At 33.7% G+C, this 25,128-nt stretch overlaps 2 long non-coding RNA genes across 2 annotated transcripts; both read left to right on the forward strand.

Annotated features, from left to right (window-relative positions):
• The first annotated feature begins 3,121 nt into the window (after positions 1-3,121).
• On the forward strand, positions 3,122-4,927 carry LOC136233260 (uncharacterized). The gene is made up of 4 exons (XR_010690753.1): positions 3,122-3,435; positions 3,598-3,763; positions 4,299-4,383; positions 4,749-4,927. It is a non-coding gene; the product is annotated as an uncharacterized lncRNA (long non-coding RNA).
• Positions 4,928-8,759: 3,832 nt separating this feature from the next.
• LOC136233261 (uncharacterized) lies at positions 8,760-10,930 on the forward strand. The gene is made up of 3 exons (XR_010690754.1): positions 8,760-8,965; positions 9,128-9,287; positions 9,773-10,930. It is a non-coding gene; the product is annotated as an uncharacterized lncRNA (long non-coding RNA).
• Positions 10,931-25,128: the final 14,198 nt, after the last annotated feature.

A 25,128-nucleotide genomic window follows, 5' to 3' on the forward strand; every position in this document is an offset into this window, starting at 1 on the left:
GTTCTACTGGCACTGCCGGTGCCGGTGGAATCTTTAAAAACTCTAGGGGGCTCGCAAGGGGCTATTTTGCCTTCCCTCTCTTGGATTCTTCAGCGCTGATCGCTGAAATTCAAGCTATCACTTTCGCAGTGGACGTGGCGTGGGAAAACGGGTGGAGGCAACTATGGATTGAATCAGACTCTATGATCGCTGTCAAGTTCCTCCAGCACAGAACTGATTTGGTTCTGTGGCAGATAAAGCAAAATTGGCTGAAATGCTTACATCAGTGCTCCGAGATGGAAATTGTGGTCTCACACATCTACAGAGAAGGTAAACGCACCGCAGATGCCTTGGCTCTGCGCCGGCATTTTGTCATCATTTTATCTTAAGCGATATCTGTAACGCTCCGCACTTTAGATTGTCCTAACTCCTTTTGCTTTTTTGGTTTTATTTTGTTTTCTCTTCGTTGTTTCCCTAGTTCTCCTTGTTTTTTTCGCCTCCTATTGTAAGAACCTTTTATTTGTTTTTGTTTGGTCGGGGAGAACGGTTCTCAGGGGTGCCAACATAGTTGGGATGTCTAGGGCCACTCCTCCTCATTCCTGCTCTTAATAAAAAAAAACCTCCCAGAACTGTTGATAAAACAAACCTCCAAATCCATCGGGCCCGGGAGCACTTTCTTTATTGAGGCTGAAAACTGTCTACCGAATTTCTAAAATATCAAGCTTTTTTGTCAGGAATAGATTATCTTCTTGCGAGACCAGCGATGGAATAATCTCAGAAACCCGCATATAATCAACATTGATAGCTTCACTGGAGAAAATCATGGAGAAATAATCCGTGCTGTGTCTGGAGATGAATTAATATCAGAGGAGGGTGTGCCGTCGATTAGAAGGTTTTGAATACCTGTCTTAGTTTTCCAGACTTTGGAAGCTCTATGGGAAAAACTGGAATTTCTGTCTCCCGCGGATAACCATTGAACCCGACTATGTTCCTTAAAGAAGAGCTTATGTGTATATAACTATAAATCAAGATCATTCTGAGCCTCCACTTCTCTATTGTGTTGGCTTGGAGAATTTCCCAAAGAAGATATTTCAAGCTGAATGTGATGTAGAAGATCCTTAGTAGAACTGATATTGGTTTCAACCCTACCGAAGACGTTTTTGTTCCACTCTCTAAGGACAGGTCTTAGAGTTTTTAATTTATGACAAAGCAGTTGAGCCGGCGGTAAAGAGATGTGGGAAGAGGGCCAGTGATCAGAGATTACCGATTTGAGAGAGGTATGAGTAGTCCACATGGCAAGAAATCTGAACCATTAAGGTCCATATGTCCCCATGTTACAATTAACCAGAATAGGAGAGTGATCTGACCTGTGTCTAGGAAGAGCGGAGCAAGCAATGCTATCCCAATAATCCAGAAAAGCCTCATTAATTAGTGCTCGATCGAGCTTGCACTCCACATGCGCATTACCCTGCCGACCGTTGGACCAAGTGAAAAAATGCCCTGAGGTGTCGACATCCAGAAGATTTCCATGATTAATGAAGTTGTGAAAGTCAGTGCACGCATCAGCAGAGGGTCTGGAACCAGTCTTTTCATGAGCGCCCGTATTGAAATCACCTAAAACCAACCACCTCGCATTTGGGAGGCGCAGAAGACTATCTCAAAGTTTCCTTCTACCATTCACAGTAGTCTTCCCATAGACAAAGGAAACTGTCAACATGATCCCAGCCGAATTCACACAGATAGAGATATGCTGCTCAGAACAGGCAAGAAGAGAAACAACACTAGAAAAGCCAGAAGATGCAAAACGCCATATAGAGTTATAGGTAGTACTAGTAATAAATGAGAGACCCAAGGAGTTCCAAAAATTACCTGGAATTCTGTCTAACCTGACCATAGGTTCAGACAAGCAAAAGAGGTCCAGACGGTGCTTCTAATAGAGCAATCTTAGTGCTCGATGTGTTCTCGGGTTTGCAATACCCCTGCAGTTTCAAAAAAGTGCGATCATTGGTATCTAGACGGAGGACGACTCCTTCTCTTGGAGCGGCTTAAAATTTTGGGCGGGGAAGATGCCTTTTTTGTTTTTTTCCTGACCGTATTCCAATCCTCCTCAGAATCGGTTATCTGTAACAACACTTCAGCTGTTGGCTTGACGCAACCAGTAGCTATTCATCCCTATCAGATGTGAAAGAATTAAGAGGTCTGGACAGATCCGGTAGTGGAATCGTGAAATCTCTAGCCTGATGAGGGCAATCATCTTCAGAATCGCCCCATTTTGGAGCTCTTTGTGTGCTAGTTTCAGGGAAATTATCCACGGAAGAAGTAAGTTCTGATTTGTGCAGGGCCATTTGTAAATTGGAAGTCAACCAGTAGCTTCCTTTTGTTGTTGTTGACCGAGCGGCTTCTATGAGAAGTGTTCGGTCTGCTATCCCATTGGGGTTGTTGTGGGCTTTATCCTTACCCGTAGCTTTAATAAAATTATGACGACACTGCACGGTTGAATGTCCGATAGTAGAACAGATGATGCAGAGTGCTGGAAGGTGTTCATAATATATTTAAAATACTCTTTATTAAAATTCATATTTTATTTTTGGATTTTAATTCGGCAAATACTATTACGTGTATGCTATATACGTAATTCCAAATCAAAAATAAATCAGCTCGAGATGTTGTCTCGAATTAATAAAATTAATCAAAACAACACAAATTAACATGAAACTATTATTTGAGTTGATGATATATTTAAAATATTCTTAATTAAATATCATACTCCTTCAATTCAAGCAAATAGAATGTCCAGTCATGCCCACACATGCACTAGAAAATATGATGGGTGTTGATTCGAAACAAAGAGATCTCGTCGCGCAACTTGCATGCCTGGATGTGAAACTTTTCACGAGAAAACGAAACACATTAAGGTTGATTGTAATTTTGTACCTTATATATTTCTACTACTAATCAAAATGCCAATAATTAACAAAAAGGCCAATAATTAATAAACTTGGTGTACTCACGGTCTCTACTCATGTTGGAGGAGGTTACATAAATGTTAAAGGGTGTTTTAGTTTTTTAAGATTAAGGGTATTGTTGTCTTTTATATTTATATATAAACAAACTTATACTTGGCTTTTAGGGTTAACGCTCACTGTCTCCTTTCCTTCTTCTTCAGCCTCTTCTTCTTCAGCTTAGTGTAATTTCATTTCTTTCACCTGTAAGTCGGTCTTCATCGTATAAGCGCTAGTCCTCGGCAAGAAAAGAATTTGGCTGTGTGTACCGGAATAACAAGCTCAGAAGAGTCATAAAGATTTCAAATCAGAACATCCCTAAGGGCACTGTCCACTGATAGAGTTGCTTGACCTCTTGGCATCTTCATCTTGCTAGCGAGCCAATCCATACTGAGCTGCTTCTAGCCAAACCTCCTGTCCATTTCTGCACCACTACCTCCGTTATCACTGAGTGGTAATGAGAATCTTTGATCTTTTCTTATGTGAAAAAGAAATCTAAATCTAGCTTTGATTGTTTAATTTGTGATTAGGGAGAAATCTGAATAGATCTAAGGAATTTTATATGTATAATCTGATTCATCTGATGATTTTAAGGAAGTTAAATTTTCCTTTGCAGGTTAAAGGATGGTCAAGAAACCCTAAGAAAATTCATATCCAGATATGAGTGCTTCAACCAATCTTCCAAGAACTCATACTAAATCAGATGAAAAAAAGGATATTATAGTAACGATTGCAGAATGTGGCCGGCGAAAATTTCTTTCTCAGACGAGTTGAAACTGCATGTAAGTTGGTTCTTCCCCCTGCTATTTCCTATTTACATACAACCAAAATTTTAGAATACAAGAAAGCACAAGCATTGTTTTCTAAATTCCCTTTCCTCTAATATTTTTTTTTCTCTCTTCAATACTTTTAGCCCTTGTTTGGGAAGAAGTTAATAAAAGGTAAATGAATTTTAATGAAATTTAAACTTTTATTTGCTTTAACCTCCAAACTCTCACCTCAATTTGGTGTTAATGGAAGTAATAGAAAGTTAATGTTCATTATGATATGATTTATGTTAAACTTTGAGCAAATGCCTTACTCAATATCCGAATGAAAATAAAATTGTTCTACTGATGAACAGATCAGTTTTTGTATTTGTTTGTGTTTGTAAGTCTGCATGGCTGGGAAGTTGAAGAAATGGAAGAGAAACATGAGGTTCATTTTATTGCTTGAACAAAAGCAATTAGAGAGAGAAGAATATCTTGTTGCTGTATTTTTCTTTTGAAACCTCCTAGTTTAATGTTCATTGTTAAACTTTATAACCGGAATGTGCAGGCCAAAATTAAAGACGAGACAGCCTAAAAAGAAGAATATCTTAAAGAAGCAGCCTCGAAATATCAAGAACAACTAGAAGCCTCTCGTAAATTACTCTGCCCAAAAATACTTGTTTAGTTCGACTTTTCTGTTGCATTAATCAGTAATATGTGGCTTCTCAAATTAGAATTGATGATATCTGGGGTCACATATAGACTTTGAGTTATGTTGATACATCTTGTAAACAAGATCTGTTAATATGTGATTTTGGTAGGTGATAAATTGTTCTGGTCTGTATCATGACTGAAGAACATGACTGAAAAGATATCTGTGGGAGATTTGTTGATATCTTATTATCATTAGCGAGTAATAATATATTTTCCATTTTTCTAAAGATAAATTGCTAAAATGTTAGTTTTAATTACACTCTAATATGAACACGTTGCTCAGTTCCCTTAATTTTTTTGGCAGTTGTCCTCATTGGTTGTATGTTGGTGAGAGTTATAAGTCACTTCTCTATAAATATCTCCCTTCTCTATAAATATCCATTTGGTGTCAAAATCAAGGATAGGTACTCTTGGGGAGACAAAATCACAAGCTAGTTCCAGAAAAGGGTGTATGAGAGGCAAAGGCGGCCCTGAGAATGCACTCTGCACTTATAAGGGTGTTCGTCAGAGAACTTGCGGCAAATGGGTTGCAGTAATTAGAGAACCTAATTGTGGTGCTCGTCTATGGTTAGGTACTCTTGAAGCTGCTATGGCTTATGATTCTGCTCCGAGGAAACTCTATGGTCCTGAAGTTAAATTCAATCTTTCGGATCTTAATCAGTTTCTGGCTTCTTCTCATAACACCAGAGTTACCCAATCGGAAAATCAAATTCACATCCTGCTTAATTCAGGTCCATCCCCAATTATTACGGAGACTGATTCGAATTCGAGTTATATCTCCGATCCAATTACGCCGGCAGAAAACGAAGAGAATTTTGGGTGAAAGGATGATAATCAATTGGGAATGGAAGAGTTTTGGGCGAATTTGAATGTGAATCTCCCACGATGATTCGATTTGTGCGGAGGCGGCAATCTCCCGTTGAAAACTCCCTTCTCAGACTAAGGACAAAATGAGACTTCAAGTAAGCTGATATTATTAATATTAACCTGTCCCTGTTGCTTGTTAAATGTGCACTATTTAAAGGAAAAAATTATGAATTCTTTTGTATTGGTTCATTGTGTTCCTTTTAATTTATTATTTTGGTTTTCAATCTGTTGATTCTGTTTCAATCGGATCATAATCTGTTTATTAATGATTGAACATTGATGACAATGCGTTCTGTTTAGTTTGAGATTAGCATTACAATCTTGTTTAGTTTCGGATTAGTAACATTTATGATCAATGCCTTTTGTTTTGTTTGACTACAATTTGCTTATCAAGCCTTGCAAACTCTTGATATTCAATATTGATGCTTATTTGGCCCTTAAGTTTAAGTGATACTTGTTTTTCGAGTGAAATAAAGTTCTCTTGTTGTTGTGGAATAAGAAGCCTTCGATCTTAATGCATGTAATTTGTGCTTTTGGTAGGTGCATGTCAATGGGTTGGCCAATATGCCTTTCATTACTATGCTATAAAGAATATAAAGTTTGGTGATCCCAGCAATAGGCGATGTTGGTGATATGTACTTGTTCCCGTTGATGATGCGAATGAAGACATGATGATGCTTCTCAACTACAACACCCTCATGTTTACATGAAGAATATGGATAATTGCACGAGGTTGGGCATTTTGAATTTGAGGAATGGCTATTAGAAGAAGAGTATGGAGTAATTAGAGTTGAGGAGAAACAAGAGATTCATTTCAGTTTTTTTTTTCTTTTTTGTTTAGAAAGTTCCCGAAACACATTTGTCTAACAATGTGGATTCTTATTGTCATTAATAGCTACTTGAAAATCTTAGTTTGGTTTGGCTGTAACTCAATGGGGATTTGTAATTCTTTACTTTGGCATATACACTTTGCACTTTTTGTTATATTTAAATTGCATAGACTACTTAAATTGTTATCATGTTAGTTTGGCTTGTTAAATGTGCACTATTTAGTCCAGACGTTTGTGCATATTACACTAGTTAGTTCATATGTTTATAGAAACACACTAACGTTCTTGTGTTTTGATAAAATAACTACTCTGAGAGGGACAATCCATCAACAAACCATTATTAATAAAATTATGAAAATCATTGCAAGGCGTGGCAGTAGGAACTCTACCAAGCTTCTCATGAGCATATAAAACCGCATTAAAATCCCCCCGTAATACTTCACTGCCCACCCATCCTACTTTTCTGATCCAAAATACTGTCAAACATAGAAGTTCTTCAATTAGCCCAAACACTACCCTACACCACACAAACATAAGTATTATTTGAACTGAAATGCAACAGAACAAACTGCACATGATGGAAACACATAGAAAAAGAAGAAAAACGAACACAAGAAAAAACCCAAAGAGTCGACAAAGACCTATCATTAACAACAATCAAAGAAAACCCCAAACTTCTCTAAAAAAGACAACCTAACTGATTCAAAACTCCCCATTGGCTCCGCAAAGAATAACAAATCAGGTTTGTGAACCAAACACAAACGAAACAAATAATTCTGGGTATCCCTATTGAGAATACCCCTGCAATTCCAATATAAAACACTCATTTAAAACGAACCGGAGGCTTACTAGCCCGTTTCACACGAGATGAAATATTCTCAGTAATAGTCATAATCCTTTCGTGTTGCTTCACTTTTTTACTATTCATAGTACTCCAACCAATATCATCCTCCTCAACAAAATTTGCCCAAGATTTCAAACCTTGAGATACAAGATTAGAAGCTGAATAATTACCCTTCTCCAAAGCCCCAAAAACATTTGCCATCCCCGGAGAAGGAGGACGAGAAATATCATAACCATCCTCTCGATACCCAAGCGGGATGCTAGACAAAGGCACAACCAAGTCACCCTCATGTCGATCCTCAATAAAACTCGGAGGCCCGTCATGAACCCCACGATCATTAAGCAACCTTGCATTAACCTTGTGAACCTGCACAACCTGTGATTCCTTATGCACCTTAACCAAATTAAGATTTTGTTTAGCATTAACAACCACTTCTATAGGTTTCTCAATCTTTTTCCCTTCAGCCGGTCTCTTATTTTTCCTACAATCATAAGCCATGTGACCAATATTAGAACACACCTTACAAAAGCTTGGCAATCTCTCATAAACAAGATCAATCCATATCTGTTCCCCTGCTCTTTCAATTCCAAGTTTAATTGGAAGATCAGAACTCAAATCAACATCAACAAGCATCCGAGCATAATGCCCATAATCGCCTTCAATAGTAGCCTTATCAAGCCTAATCAGACCTCGAACACCAGCTGCAATGTCTGACAGAATTTGTGGATTCCAATATTCCCACGGAAGCGAATATAGTCTAACCCAAACTTGTGCATTAGTAGACTTCTCAGCATACAGATCAAAATCAGGAACCCATGATTGTAAACGAAATGTACCTGGTTTAACATTCACAATTCCCTTTGAAGAAAAATAATTTCTAGCCTCTTGAGAGTTAAGCACCACATTCACGTGTTCGAGATGTTATATACGTAATTCTAAATAAAAAATAAACCAATTTGAGATGTTGTCTCGAATTAATAAAATTAATCAAAACAACTCAAATTAACATGAAAATATTATTTGAGTGGATAATATATTTAAAATATTTCTAATTAATATTCATATTCTATTTAGCGTATACATATATTAAAATTAAATTGCAATTTGATATGTACAATTACATGTATGTTATATACATAATTTCAAATTAAACACAAATATCACGATAGTATCAGTTTATAAGACGGGGTAGGGTGAGACCACGTCTATTCCCTATAAGTAATCGCAAAATGAACTAAAATCTCTCTGAATACCATTCTTATTGAAACTAAATCATACACCGTCAATTCAAGCAAATAGAACGCCCAATCACGCTCACACGTGCACTAGAAAATATGATTGGTGCCAATTCGAAACAAAAAGATCTCACCTTGCACCTCGCATGCCCGGGCGTGAAACTTTTCATGAGAAAGCGAAACACATTAAGATCGATTGTCATTTTGTAAGATAAAAGTTGACGGCATATGCCTCATTCGTAAAAGTACGTATTTCTACTACAAATCAAAATGCCAATAATTAACAAACTTGGTGTCTTTAATGGAGATTAACATAAATGTTAAAGGGCATTTTAGTCTATTAAGGGTATTGTTGTCTTTTATATTTATATATAAACAAACTTATACTTAGCTTCTAGGGTTAACTCTCACTCCCCTTTCCTTCTTCTTCAGCCTCTTCTTCTTCTCCTTAGTGTAATTTCATTTCTTCACCTGTATTTCTAGGGTTAACTCTCACTGTCCATCTTCATCGTATAAGGCAAGAAAAGAATTTGGCGGAGTGTATTTATACCTATAGGGGCTGGGAATAACAAGATCAGAAAAGTCATAAAGATATCAAATTAGAACATCCCCAAAGGTACCGTCCACTGATAGAGTTGCTTGACCTATTGGCATCTTCATCTTGCTAGCCAGCCAGTCCAGATTGAGCTGCTTCTAGGCAAACCTCCTGCTGTCTCTGCACCCCTACCTCCTTTATCACTGATTGGTAATGAGATTCTTTGATCCTTTCTTCTGTGAAAAAGAAATCTGAATCTAGTTTTGATTGTTTAACTTGTGATTAGGGGGAAATCTGAATAGATCTAAGGACTTTCATATGTATAATCTGATTCATACAATGACTTTAAGTTAGTTAAATTTTTCTTTGCAGGTCAAGAAAACCTAAAAAAATTCATGTCCAGATATGAGTGTTTCAACCAATCTTCGGAGAACTCATAAGTCAGATGAAAAAAAAGGATATTCTAGCAATGATTGCAGAATGTGGCCGGCGAAAATTTCGTTCTCAGACCTCAGACAAATTGAGACTGCCGGTAAGTTGGTGCTGCCCCCTATTGCTTATTTACATACATCCAAAATTTTAGAATACAAGAAAGCAGACGCATTGTTTTCTAAATTCCCTTTTCTGTAATGTTTTTTCTCTATTCAAAATTTGCTCGACTGAATACTTTTAGCCCTTGTTTGTGAGGAAGTTAATGAAAGGTAAATGAGAGTAATGGAATGTAAAATATCAGATTAACCTTATTTGGGAGTTGTTTTTGGAGATTAAAGGAAAGTTAATGAAATTTAAATTTTACTTCCTTTATCCTCCAAACTCTCGTCTCAATTTGGTGTCAATGGAAATAACAGAAAGTTAATGGTCATTATGATTTGATTTATGTTAAACTTTGTATGAGCAAATTCCTTACTCAATCCTAATGAAAATAAAATTGTTCTACTGATGAACAGATCAGTTTTTGTTCACAAGTTGCATTATTATTGACCCTCAAAATCATTTATTTCTTTCGTGTTTTTGCAGTGTGCATGGCAAGGCGGTTGAAGAACAACTGGAAGCCTCTCGTAAATTACACTGCCCAAAAATACTTGTTTAGTTCGACTTACATTAACTTCATTGCAGTGTTCTGTTGCACTAATCACTAATATGTGGCTTCTCAAATTAAATTGATGATATCTGGAATCACTTATAGACTTTGAGTTATGTTGATACCAACTAGGGTAACTTTGGTGTTAATATGTGATTTTGGTAGGTGATAATATGTTCTGGTCTGTATCATGACCAAATAACTTCACTTAAAAGATAGGGTGTTCCGTTGAATCTTATATTTGTGAGAGATTTGTTGATATGTTATTATCATTACGAAGTAATTTTCATTTTCCTAGAGATAAATTGCTAAAATGTTAGGGAGAAAAAAACCTAGCACAAGCTAATTCCAGAAAAGGGTGTATGAGAGGCAAAGGCGGCCCTGAGAATGCACTCTGCACTTATCATTCGTCAGAGAACTTGGGGCAAATGGGTTGCTGAAATTAGGTACTCTCGAAGCTGCTATGGCTTATGATTCTGCTGCAAGGAAACTCTATGGTCCTGAAGCTAAACTCAATCTTCCCGACCTTAATCGGTTTCGCTTCTTCTCTTAAAGCCAAAGTTGCCCAATTGGAAAATCAAATTCAACTCCCGCTTAATTCAGGTCCATCCCCAATTATAACGGAGACTGATTCGAATTCGAGTTATATCTCCGATCCATTTATGCCCGCAAAAAAAGGAGAAGAAATTTGGGGTAAAGGAGGATAATCAATCGGGAATGGAAGAGTTCTGGGCGAATTTGAATGTGAATCTCCCGTTGTATGATGATTCGATTTGGGTGGAGGTGGCAATCTCCCGTTGGAAACTCCTTTCTCAGACTGAGGACAAAATGAGACTTCATCAGAGACTGTCTTATATGAGCTGCAGAGTTCTTGCTGTTGAGTGGAAGGATAATGTGTCCATGCTTCTTTGTTTACTTTCACTTCTATAGCCATGATTGCAGAACGTTGCCAGCAAACTCCCTTCCCAGACTGAGGACGAAATGAGAAAGGGCCATCAGAAGAAGAATATGGAGCAATTAGAGTTCGGTTTGGCTGTAGCTCAACAAAAGTCTTCCTCTATGGAGCTAGTTTATTTTTAGTTGTACTCTATAGATATTTGTAATTGTTCATGCACTTTTCACTTTTTGTCATATTGAGTTGTTTATTTCAATTGTGATCAATTAGAAAAACTACTGTGCATAAATTAGTTGGTGTCTATGTTGCATGAATATGGAACCCAAATGGACATAGGAACATGATACATTATTTCTACAACATAATCTTTATAAAATATCCTACAAACCAAAATAGACGCTGAATGCAGAAACGCTACAAGGAGTTGATGTTGATGAGATAACATTAGTAAAGAAAATATGCATTCCTGAGAACACAATAATCTCTTAATTCTATGATGTAGCAACAAATTAAAAATCTTCTAAAGGAAGTCTGCTATCTCATATGGCCTTCTCTAACACTCAGAAGTAGCAACAAGTTTCAGCATCCCAAATCAGACTTATTTTCCCTAATAAACCCTATAAATAGAGTTAATGAAGTGTGATTAGGTCAATCAATTTCATATTTAATTAGGTGTTCTTTGTTCTTAAGTTAATTTCAGAATTAATTAGGGTCTGGTTAATTAAATCAGGTCCGTATTTCACATAGAAATGTTAATTTTAACTGGATTAGTTGGGTGTTTTTTCTTCTCTTTTTCTTGTTCGTGGATCTCTACCACCAACCACGACATATCATCTACTGTCTTTTTTCATCAAAATCTATTTCATATTCTTTTTATACTTCATTTCCTATATATATTATTTTGACAGTAACATTGAGACTGTCTGAAAGCGTTTTAAATGACACCCTAAATTCATTGATAATATCACCAGTTGACATTATTGACTAATAAAAATACATTTTTGGAATGAGGATTCAGATTAGAGGATGAACCCTATAATAGGAACAGTGTAACTGTGCCATGGGTTTATAACCATTTTATTGCATTCATTTGTATCCATTTTTGTAACTTTTTATTATGTTCATTTTATTCCATGGACCAACTTCTTATTTTGTTCATTTAGTCCCTAGGCAACACTCTTATTTTATTCATTTAAAAAAAAAGTTCCTGATTTTGAACTTTTTATTTCTTTCAGTTTAGTCCTTAAATAAACTTTTCAGTTTAGTCATTGACCCATTTTACATCAACATCTATTATATACTTGTCTTAATTATTTTTAATTTTTTAAATATTAATTTTAGTTTCTTTTTGGGCCCCATTTAATTTGTGTATTTATTTTATTTATACTCTTTGTGTATGCGATGATTAAACAATGTAGCATGTTAAAGGCATAGTAAAAATAGGTGTTTTATTTCTAAAATGCTAAATGACACAATAGTATGCATATAATTTGACATAAACTTAAAAAGCTTTAATATTGCACAAAATTGTACGTTGGAGTGTTAAACAGTGGCGGATGTAGGGGGATCAAAGGTGGCATTTGTCCTCCCCCCTTTTCATTTAAAAAAAAAATAGTCCAAAAAGAAGGGTTAAGGTGCAAAAATACCCCTAACGTGTTGGGCCTGGAGCAATTTTATCTCTATCGTCTAAAATGATGCAATTTTATCCATAATGTTGGAAGTCAAAAGCAGTTTTACCCCTAACATTGATAAATTGGGTCAATTTGAGAAATAACATCAAACTGTCTTCTCGGTCATGAATCTTGTCATCTACACTTCACACATGCGTTATTTTATCAGTAACAAATCACAAACATATGTATATTGTCTTTTGTACGAATTAGACAAAAAAATTCAAAAAATTCACCGAATTTATAAATATTAATCTGTAATTTTATTATTAAATTACAAAAAACATTATATTCTTTTTTTAGAACAAATTGATATGCAATTGGTGCAAAATAAAGAAAAAAATGATTGTATGTTATAATAGTGTGTGAAATTGATCCAATTTATCAACGTTAGGGATAAAATTGCTCTTGGCTACAAACATTAGCGGTAAAATTGCACTATTTTAGATGTTAGGGGTAAAATTGTTCCTGACCCAAAACGTTAAGGATATTTTTGCTCTTGGCTACAAACATGAGTCTAAAAACATTTTACATAAAGTTCCCCTCCTTTTCGTGGGATATTGACCTTCGCCAAACATATTTAATTTTTCAAATCCATACAGATTTTTTTTGGAACAATCTAACTCGTCTAATTTATTTTGCTCACTTGAAGTCTACTAGTTCCCCTAAAATCCATTTTTAATATTTTGGTATTTTATGTAGAGTTTATAACCATTTTATTGCATTCATTAATTAATACCCATTTTTGCAACTTTTTATTATGCGCATTTTAGTCGTTGGACGAACTTTTAATTTTGTTCATTTTAGTTCGTAGACAAATATTTTATTTTACTCATTTTTAGTCCTTAACTTGAAATTTTATTCATCTTTATCCCTTTTGTCAGTTAAATTTTCACAGAATTGAATGTTCTTAGAAGAAAGTTGAATACTTAAGATCAGATTGATTTTCTGAGTTCAAAACTAAAAACTTCATTAATAGTGAATCAACTATTTTCTTAAAAATTTCTGAAAAGCCTTTTTCTTCTTCGTATTTTTTTCCTAAAAAAGAAGGGATAATATAAAATTATATCACGAAGTAGATGTTGGGGCCAAACAAACAAACATATGTTATGAATCTTGTTATCTACATTTCACATGTGCGTCATTTTATCAGTAACAAATCACAAACATATGTTGGGATGTGAAAATAAAAAAACATATCGTCTTTTGTACGAATTAGACAAAAAAAAAATTCAAAAAGTTCACCAATTTTATAAATATTAATCTCAAATTTTATTATTAAATTACAAAAAACATGAAATCATTTTTTAGAACGAATTGATATGCAATTGGTGCAAAATAAAGAACAAAAATATTTGTGTTTTATATTAGTATCTGAAACTGGCCCAAATTATCAACGTTATTGGTAAAATTGCTCTTGGCTAATACAGGATAAAATTGCACTGTTTTAAACAGGGTAAATAATTATAAGGTCTCTATATTTTTACCTAATACTTAATCTCTATGTTCTTACCTAATACACTACTTAGTCCTTACGTTTGAGTCAATAGTTAAACTATACTAAATAAATTTTAAAATATCAAAATCACCATTTACTTTTGTTTTAATAATAAACATCTATGTTATATTTTTTCTCTTTTTTTCTACCTATCACAATCTTCCCAATATAAAGTAATTGATATATAAATTTTAATAATAAACATCTATGTTAATTTAGTAGCATAAAATTTATTGAATGAATGAAAAATATTTCAAAATTATCAAAGTAGGAGCAAAACTATAATTGTAAAAAGTAATTTTTTTACATCTCTAATAAATTTTCCGAATTAAGAAAAAATATATGATTTTTCCTAGAGCTCATGGGTTTGAATCACATGAGGTGGGGTGGGTTGAGGGTTTTCCTTTCTTTTTAATGTAATTTTCCTTTGTTTAATGTAAGTGCATAGCACACAACTTTTTAAAAAAAATTATATTAGAAAAATAATTACAATTTTAAAAAATAAATAATATATTTTTTCAAGTATATTAAATGTATTTGTAGTTCAAAAAGTTTATTAACACTATTTAGATTAAATTTGAAATTAGAATATAATTTTTTTAAGTATATAACTAGAGACAAATGTTGGACTTTCATATACATAAATAAATAGAAATATTAAAGAATTGATTAAAATAAAACTTAAGAATCTTATATATGATGGATTTATTAATGTGCTAAGAAAAAAAAAAATAAACACCTTATAATTGTTTACTAAAAATATTAGGGACATTTTTGCCCCTTGCACCTTTCTTTTTTTTATATTAAATTTGTAGATTCCCTAAGTTTGTTTTTTATGCTGGTGCCTTACTTTCCTTCTGCAAATCACGCACATCATGTGATCCAGCTCTTGCTAGGTTCAGTAGGTGTCATATGATCGAGGCTCTTTCTGCACGTCATCCCTCCAAACTTCTCTTTTTAATGTTCGTCTGGCTTTGTGTTCAAATAGAGAGAGAGAGAGGTGTAAGAATGGCTGCTTCGGAGGCGAGGAAGAAAGGTAACCATTGTAAACTTCTAGCTTGAAATTATTAAGAAATGAGAAGAATTCTCAATAGATGGATTGTTTAAGAAATGAACAGATCTAGAATAGTTCTTGCGAGCTGGGATGGTTGAGAAGGGAAAACAACTTTCATATGCATCTGATCTGATTCATATGATGATTTTAATTTTCTTTTTGCAGGAAAAATGGTGGTCAAGAAAATGGAAGAAAATTCATGTCCACATATGAGTGCTTCAGCCGATCTTCTGGGAACTCATATCAAATCAGATGAAAAAAAGGATTGCAGAATGTTGTCGGCGAAAACTCCCTTCTCACGCTCAGGACAAAATAAGAGTTCAAGTAAGCTGATTTGTGGAATAACTAATCCCTTATTGCTTGTTAAATATGCATTATTTAAGGAAAAAAACATAAAGTTTTTGTATTGGTTCCTTTTAATTTATTGTTTTTGGCTTTCAATCGAATTGTTTTTGTCTTTCAATCGAATTATTTATTGATGATCAATGCCTTTTGTTTAGTTTCAGATTAGCATTACAGTCTTGTTTAGTTTCGGATTAGTAACATTTATGATCAATGCCTTTTGTTTAGTTTGATTAAAATTTGTATATCAAGCCTTGCAAACTCTTGATATTCAACATTGATAGTTATTTGACCCTTAAATTTAACTGATAAAAAAAAAGTGATATCCTTATTGTGGAATAAGAAGCCTTCGATCTTAATACATGTAATATATGCTTTTGCTAGGTGCATGTCAATGGGTTGGCCGATATACCTTTCATTGCTATGCTATAAACAACATAGCCTTTGGTGATCCCAGCAATAGACGATGTTGTTGATATATGTTGATATGTACCTGTTCCTGTGGATGATGTCAATAAAGGGAGATGATGCTTCCCAACCACAACAGCCTCATGTTTACAGGAACGATCAGGGTACAGAAGACCTAACCACAACTGCACAATGCTGGGCAGTTTGAATTAGAAGAAGAATATGCAGGAGGGTAAGTATCAATTTAGGCACTACAAAATAGCACAAATATAGATATAAATTTAAAAATATACCAATTTAAGCCTCGATAACGGAATGTTTCTCTCTCCATGTAAAATTGACACATTCCTTTATGGAGACGTAAATTGGTACTTTTTTAAACCTTAACCCTATATTGGTGTTACTTTGTACGTGGAGCCTAAATTCATACTTTACCAGAAAGACGATAGACCTATTTTGGTAACTAATCCCTGGTATCATAAAACCAAACTTAGAAACCCTTCAAAACCTGCAAACACAAGTTTTTTCGAATTCTAATGCTGATAAAGAATGTATTGAAGACAAAAAAGAAAAGGAAATAAAATCCATAGTGCAAGTAAATGTGACGTACCGTTTCTTCAAACAAGTTTTGTATAGTAGCAATGAGGCTGCCATCCCAACACCATTCATTTTCATCTTCTGTAGTTTGTAGGCTCTCTAAAATTTGGAGCCCATAATTCTCCTTGAACAAAAATCTCCATGTTGGGGCATTCTTGCACATTTACTTGTTCCAAAGATGGGAAGTTGAAGCTTTCATTTACTGAGCAGAATCTTGTGAGTTTTGACAAATAATAAAGTTTCAAATGTTTCAGCTGACTGAATCCTATCTCTGCTTCCACTTCATCTCCTGCACCTGCGGCGACTATTTGCTCCACCATTTCACATTCTGTTATTTCCAGTCTTGTGAGTTGCGACAAATTTAACAATCCATGACATTTGGAAACTTTCAAAGTCAGCCTAGAAGGGGTTCTTGATTGTTGTCTGTCTGCACTTCAGCTGTTGGATTATTTTTGTCACGTCCGTGTCCAAAACTTATGATTTTTGTACCTCAACGTTATATGATATCATAATTTTTGGATGATTTATTAATTATTTGGATATTATAAAATGAATTATAGAGATTGATTTTATAATTTAAGTGTAAATTAAAATTTTTGGGTAAATATTATAAAAATTTATAAATTAAAAGGATTAAAATTTATATTTTATAATTACAAATCACCTATATATACTTAAGAATATAATAGATGTATGTTGTAATTAAACTAAATGTTATATTTGTTTATTAAAAAAAACAAAGTAAATAAATAAAGAAAAAAAAAATAGAAAAACGTGGCACACCATTATAAAATGGTAATCTACTTGTTGAATTTTTGAAAGAAAATAACACTTGTCAAAATTTATTTATAAGATGTATGTAAAAATGACACATTTTCTATTGAAAAGAAAATATTAATTACCTTTAATTAATATAAAGACGTTCATCTTATCTATTATAAAGGGATGAAATTGGTGATTAATTATAAAAAAAATAATAATAGAGTTCTTGTTAAAATTTTGGGGAAAAACGGTTTTGGCCGACAACGGATCACGTCGGTGATCGACGACGACGTTTTGGATCAGCTATCAACGGATTACACCGATTAATTTCGATGACCGACGACGATTATTTCGATAACTATATTTTAAATCTAAATTATTTTTTTAAAATATTCTAAGTATGATTTTGAGTAATTCTGGTTTTAGTACTCGTCAAATTTTAATAGATTTATTTAGCGTCTACGAATTACTAATAAAATATAAATTTTAGATAATTGTCCTTTAGATTTTTTCGAAGTAAAATTTAATTCGGTATTAATAAGCTTTTAGTAGCGTCACGAGTTTAAAGATCTAATGAGTCAGAATTAACTACGTCGGTTTAAAATTATTATCTCAGTGACCGAAAATAATTCAATAAGAATAATTTTATATTTTAAAGTCTATTAATAAAATATTGTGAGCAACTTTAATTAGTCAAGTTAAAATTAGAATCAATAAAATTAGTACAAAAGTTCGGAATACAAAATTTGTACGGATAGGCTCCTAACAGTGTCACGAGTCTAACTAAACCTTCGGTCAGAATTAAAGATATCAGTTTAGTGTGACAGTTTACAATTTCGGTGACGAACATAAATAGTCTAATAGAAATGTTCGGTTTAAAATTTAATTCTATATAATAATTAAGTGACGTTAATTTATCGATTTAAAATAAGTTATAAAATTAGAAGGAGTAATACCGATATTTGTCAATTAGGCCGGTATAAAGTTAAATATAAAATTGGTACGTGAATACATGAATTTGAATATAAAATTAGTTCAAATAGACTTATGATAATAAACGAGTCTAACGGTACGTATATTCGGTCTAAAATAGCTATTCGAGTGGATGATAACAATAAGTTTCAGTTTTAAATGATTTACGTGGTTTTGAATATATTTTATTAAATCGTTTAAGATATATTGTTTAATATATATATATACTTTTGATTTTGATTATTTGATGAATAATTATTTATTATCGTGGTATTTTGGAATTTTGGTCGAGAAAATGAATTTGATGATCTTATACGAATTGTTTTTGGATTGAGAAAGTTATTGCGGTTGTTATTATTTTGGATGATTTTCACGAGTTGTGATAGTTTGAAAGCTAAATAAAATGTTTTGTCCATCTAGGATTGCCCGGGGTAGGGTTAGTAGTTGTAAGACCACGCCTAAGGGCGGTATGGCCAGAGTGCACGACTGGTAGTCCTAACGTTAGGCAACGCGAGATATGAATGAGATATCTCGATTATTGATATGATTGATGTTATGATAAGCTACACGGGTGGAATTTGAGGATGGACACACACGCAAATTTTGTATTACGCTTTGATAATGTTTGATGATTTGAATTATAATGTTTTACGTTCTTTGATTACGAGTTGGTTTGTAAGCAATTTATTTGATTATGAGTTGGTTTGTTAAAGCGGCTTGTTCGATTTGATTCGTTTTGATAAAATGTTATTCGATTTGATTCGTTTTGATAAAGTGATTTATATATATTAAATTATATAGTAAAATATACAATTAAGTTATTAGCGAATAAATCAACGTGTCAATAAGTTAAAATGAGTTCATAAGTTAAGAGAACTACCTAAGTGAAGAGAACTACCTAAAATAGGTAGAACTATGTGGCTTTGATTCCCGATTTAAAGATCAAAATATGTTCGGGATACGTAGGAAGCTCGATAGAATTATCGAGTCCAAGCCAAATAATTAAATAAACTTTAGGTAGTCCAAATAAATTTTTATCTATTAGAAAATCGGTTAGGCTTTCACGTTGATAGGCGTTGGATATCATATTTTCCATTCATATGTCGTTTAGGGTCTTCAGACTGTTAGAAGTTCTTTGCCTTGTTTTCCGTTCATACCCGATGCCATTTGGGGTCGGGTGTGACAATTTTCCCCCTCATGGAATTTTGGTGAGGGAAGCCACATCAGAAGGAAACCTAGTAGGGGTTCTTGATCTCTTGCTTATTGAACCCTTCACTTGGGTTAAGATTGCAGTCGACTATAAGGGTAAATGGAGGTAGCATTTTCTGAACCTTTTTTTCTTGTCTGGCGATGTCTTTTGAAAGTATCACACGGGATGTGGTTGAATTTTGAAGATTTCATCAGAGAGTCAGTCTTATAATTTATATGAGCTGCAGAGATCTTGCTGTTGAGTGGAAGGGTAATGTGTCAATGCTTCTCTTTTTTCTTATAATTTATATGAAGATTTGTAATTTTTGATTTATTTGGCACATGAACTTTGTAGTCTTTCTTCAAAAAAAAGAAAGTAATCTTGAGTTTGATAGTCAGGCCAATTCACTCTCTTACTAGTTCATTTGGTTTATCACAGTTTATTAATCTCTTGCGCTACTGATTGCTTGGTGTTTTTATGGTCCTGCTGTGTTTTTATGGTCCTGCAGTTTTAAATAAAATCAATGGAAAAAATGACTAATTAAAGAACAATAAAAAACCAATTGCATATTGGACTTAAAATGTATTTAGTCTCACGTTTGGTGTGCTTTTCATTTGGTGTAGTTGTTAATCATCTCATATGTAAGCCAAGCTCTCCTATTGAGAGGTTTGTTTGAATGGATTGGAGAAATGGTGATCAAAATAGACTTGTTCACGCACTAGACCGGATGGCCAGACCCGCATTCAATGCGCCGGGCTTAGATACAGAAAAAATGACCGGATGGCAAAGAGAGTTTTAGAGTAAAAAAGTGGTTTCAAGCAACTGCTTGAGCTCAAACCACTAATTTTGAAAAAACTTATTTTAAAAAGTTTAGCTTTTATTTTTCTCTGAAAAATATTTGAAGTTGAAACATCTAATCTAAAACACTTCTTTTTATCTCCAATTACAAACCTAACCTAACAAAATAAACGTTATCTCTTGAACAAAAATTACAACCCTATATTTGTACCGAAACAATTGCAACCCTATTTGTTATTTGATTAATTTAAATAGCTTGACATTGGGCATGGTCACTAGACTTCCAATGGTATTGATTTTTTTTTTTATCATTTCATGTTTTTATCGTTTTCCAAGTTTTTTTTACACTTTTTTCGCTTTTAGAATTTTTCACATTTGTCCGATTGATTTTTTTTTTATTTCACTTTTTGTTTTAACATTTTTTTGCATTTTTTCATAGTTCATGTTTTTTATAATATAAAAACTTTATTTGAAAAATCAAAATTATAAATAAATTTAAGGGAAATTTTCATCAATGGTGTACAACTTTTGTCCCATTTCACATTTTGGTATACAACTTTCACTTGGACTAATTACAAATCTAGCCCAGCTAAAAGGGTTCATTTACATATCTAACCTGCTTTGCTTCCATCTCACCAAATTAGACACTTCCATCCCCTTTGGACAAGAATACTTTTATTTCAATTCATCTTCTTCCTTAGACTCTCAATGTCTTCTTCGTCAACCCAAACCGACGAAAAGATGGTGGTTTATAGATAGAAGAGATTATGTTTGAAGAATTAGTGTCTGCGGAAGAGAATTAGGATGGAAAGCTCAAAAAATGAGAAAGAAAAAAAAAACCTAACAATTGAATTGCTATGATGTCGCATTTATGACGAATTCATCACAAATGCGACAAGAGTTATCGCATTTGTGTTGAAATGCGACAACTGTTGTCGAATTTGTGACGAGATGTGACAACTATTGTCGCATTTGTGACGAGATGCGACAATTGTTGTCGCATTTGTGATGAAATTCGATAATTGTTGTCGTATTTGTGACGAAATATGACAAATTTCGTCACAAATGCGATAACAATGGAGGAAAATAATGGGAATTGAAATGATACTAGTACATATGAAGAAAGCGGCAAGACCAGCGAGAAAAGCAGATTGGTATCAAAAATTGAAGAAGATGAACCGAAGAAGTAGTTGAACGAAGGAGAAGAAGAAGAAGAAGAAGAAGAACCAGAAGAAGAACCAGAAGAAGAAGAAGAAGAAGCGGGAGCAGATGGATCGATCGAAAAGAACTAAGGGTAATTTTATCCAAAGTGAATGAAAGTGTCTAATTTGGTGAGATGGAAGGAAAGTGGGTTAGATATGTAAATAGACCATTTTAGTTGGGCTAGATTTGTAATTAGTCCCTTTCAATTTGTCTCACTAATGTTATACGAACTTAGAGGTGACCTCCCACTTTGGTGTATGGCCGGTTAAAATGACTGATGAATGCTAGTCAACACGTCATGTCATCCTTATTTCAACTCTTCCATTTAAAAACGTGGGACCTCTAATTGTGAAAAGATTAAATTACCCTTATTGGTTAGTACAATTTCTCATACATTTTGTTTCGCATACATTCTCTTTCTCCTATGCTTCTCTCTCTCTCCATTCTTGTTCTTTCTTCTTCGTCGTCTTTCAATGGTTGAGGTGCAGAATAAAAACTAAAAAACCATAATTGATAGAAACGCAACCGATTTATTAAGTTTTTATATAACCACATCGAGCATTAAAAAAATGATTGTGAACTATTAAAAATATAATTTTCGAATGGAGATGAAATGAATAACGTTATGCTAATCAGATTTTGTGTTTAATTTCGAGTTTCATAATCATCAATAGCTTAATGTCTGCAACTTAATATATTTAATTAAAAGATTGAGAACTTTATTAACAAAAAAACTGAAAAGATAATACACTTCATAATGCTTTTTTTCGTGGGTAGTTTGCTTTTCTCCTTTTTTGTATTGTTTTGTTTCCTAGTCTTTTGATAATTTGTGCTTCGCTTTTGAGCTAAATGATTTTCATACGGTTTTAGCCTTACCCTTCCCACATAGTCTCATAGATCTCTATTTCCTGGTTTGTACCTGAAATTTTATTTTAAAGTATGTATGTGAAGTAATCATTAATCTAAAAGTTTAAACTGGTCGATAAGATTTAAAAACATAGTCTATATGCCCTTAGATTTAAAACATATATAACACATTTTTCCTTACTTAGGGATGAAAATAGATACGGATTTTGTAGGTATCCTTTACTATCCAATCTTAATGAGATTATATGAACCCTGTATAAAAATATGTAAGGAAGAGGAACATAAAACCCCCAAAGTATTCTGTTGGGGGCTAATTTAATTTTTGTATTTTTAGCATAGGTTATAATGTTACTCTATAGTTTTTTTTAAATTCATTTTGCAACAAAATAAAAATGTAATAAAAAATAGTAAATAATATCAAAGATGATTATAAAAAAGAAAAGAAAAAGAAATAATAAAAATCAGGGGCAAATTTGCACCATTTTTTCAGTAACCCGTCCAGCAACTTCGATGATGAAAACGGACCCCGAAACAGCAAGATATCAGACAGCTACTATTGTTTTCAGAAAGCTCGGGATGTTAGCTTTCCGGAATGTCAAAAACGGAGCAAAACGGAGCTAAAACGAAGCCGGTAGAATTTTTCAAAGAGTAGTAGTGCAGAAAAACGGGTTTGAATTTGTCTTCACATCTCAGGACATATTCAAAGACATTACCTCCATATTTCCAACTCCCCACTCACCCATTTTCTTTCTTTAACTCATGGGAAGGTAGTGGGATCATGTTTGAGAAAAATAAGGGCCACTAACATTGGATTTGTTGCTCAAAATCCTATAAATAGAGCTCAAATCCTTCATTCCAATCCCCACTCAAAAATCAATCAAACCCACTCAAAATCAGTCAAAAAACACAGAACAACTCAATTTGTCTCTCAAATTCTCTGCCAAATTCGGCCTCTTTAACGATCCTTAGATTCGTAGAAATCGTTCTTTAGCATCTAATTAGTCTAAACAAGGTGTCAATTCCCAGAATTAGTTCTTTAATCTTCAGTTCCTCAGAAAAGCTTTCAATTTTCAGAAACTTCAAATCCAAAATTCTCTTAGTTTAATCAACCAATTCTCAAATCGTTTTTTGCAATCTCTTAGTTAAGTCAGTAAAATCATTACTCAATCCTCGGTTCAAGCTTTCTGGTGAGCCGTTTTCCAAATTTTATTTAGAGTTCGTTAGCTGATCATTTTAGCCCAAATTAATTTTAATCTCTTTATTGACATCAATTCTAGAACTCTCAATTTTTATTTCGTACAAAACGACATCTTATAGCCTTCTAAATCGCCCTTAAAGTACCCTCCACGAAACAGAATTGTCATGGAACCGATTGAACTAAAAGCTCGAGCTTTTAGCTAAATCGGTTCCATGACATGGTATCAGAGCCTCTAGGACCAAACGGTCGAGGGTTCGAGTCCTGGCAACCTCATTAATCTGTGGAATTAAAACACATGGCGGGATGGGCCTGTGTTGTGCACGCTGCAAGCCCAAGGGGCATTTGCGTGTGGGGGTGTGTCAGAGATAAATATAAGATATATGATTGGACCTTAACTATAAGCTCGAGCTTTTGGTTCAAACGGTTCCATGACAAGCTTTTGGTTTTTTCAACCATCAAACAATTATTCTGTTGCCCAATTTTCAATAATTTATTCTGACTCATTTACTCGATCTTTTTCTGAAACTCCAGTTCTAAACTCTTCCTTCCCACACTAACTTTAAATACTGGCCTTCGTTTCGCTCAAATCCGACCTCTACAGCTCCCGAAATTGAGCCCGAAAGTCCCACAAAAGCATCAATTTTAGTCCCATTTTGATGTTGACTTGGTGGTAAATTTCTGCTCAAGTCCCTGAACTCTCTGAATTACTTCAAATTCGCCCAGCACTACCAGGACAACGCAACAGCCCCCGAGCCGATTTTCTGGAGGTCCAATCCTCAACTTCACGCATTCCAACGACATCAAAGAGATCGGTTAATTTTATTTCATCCCGTACATATTTGTTTTTGTGACTTATTTACATTTCTAGCTTTAAAGTTATTATTTCTCTTTAAGTTGTAATTTTCATGCTTTATCATTATTTGTAATACAAAAAACATTGAAAAATATTTACAAAATCAATAAAAATATAAAAGAAAATTAAAAAATTTATATCTTTGTGTTGTTTTATTGCCTTTATTTTTAGTACTTATCTTAAAAATTGTTTTTCCGACCGACCTGTCAAGTAACGTCGGGGCCCAAGACCGTTGTTTTTATTTTGAGTCCTTGTAACGGTCGTCAATCGCTTTTCGTTTAGAATTCAAGAAATTTAGGCGCATTTTATTTATTTACTTCATTCAATTACCATTTTACCTTTTGAGAACTAGCTTCTCTGGCACGCCCGCATTATTTTTACCATTTTTAATCCCCGCAAACGCGTATCAAGGTTGAAAATTGGGATATTTCAAAAATATCGCCAACAATTTTTGGCACGCCCAGTGGGACCTAAAAATATTTTTTTTATTAGTACCAAAACTGCGGTTTCTTAAGCTTTGCCAAAAAATTTAACATTTTTCTTTAACATTTTTTTTTGTGTCACACTCATTTTTCCCCCACTTCACTATCACCAAAATTTGTTAGTTGACCCCAACAATTTTTGGCACGCCCAGTGGGACCAAAAAACATTTTTTAAAACTACCAAAAATTGCATCTAGGCTTATTTTATGATATCCATAATTTTTTCCGCACTCCTTTTTATGCTCACTTCACTATCACCAAAATTTGTTAGCTAACGCCAACAATTTTTTGCACGCCCAGTGGGACCCGAAACATTTTTTTTCTAGTACCGAAAAATTTTCACCAAATTTTTTCCTTTTTTAGGCTTAAATTTTTTTTCCATTACTAAATTATTTAACCAAAAGTTAATTATTTTAGTAGTGTATTTATGTGGTATTTTATTGCCGTGATATTCTACTTTAGTGTTTTATTTCCAAACTTTCCTAAATATTATTTGTTGTTTAC

This window comes from Euphorbia lathyris, chromosome 6 (genome assembly GCF_963576675.1).
Source record: "Euphorbia lathyris chromosome 6, ddEupLath1.1, whole genome shotgun sequence".
Taxonomy (NCBI): Eukaryota; Viridiplantae; Streptophyta; class Magnoliopsida; order Malpighiales; family Euphorbiaceae; genus Euphorbia; species Euphorbia lathyris.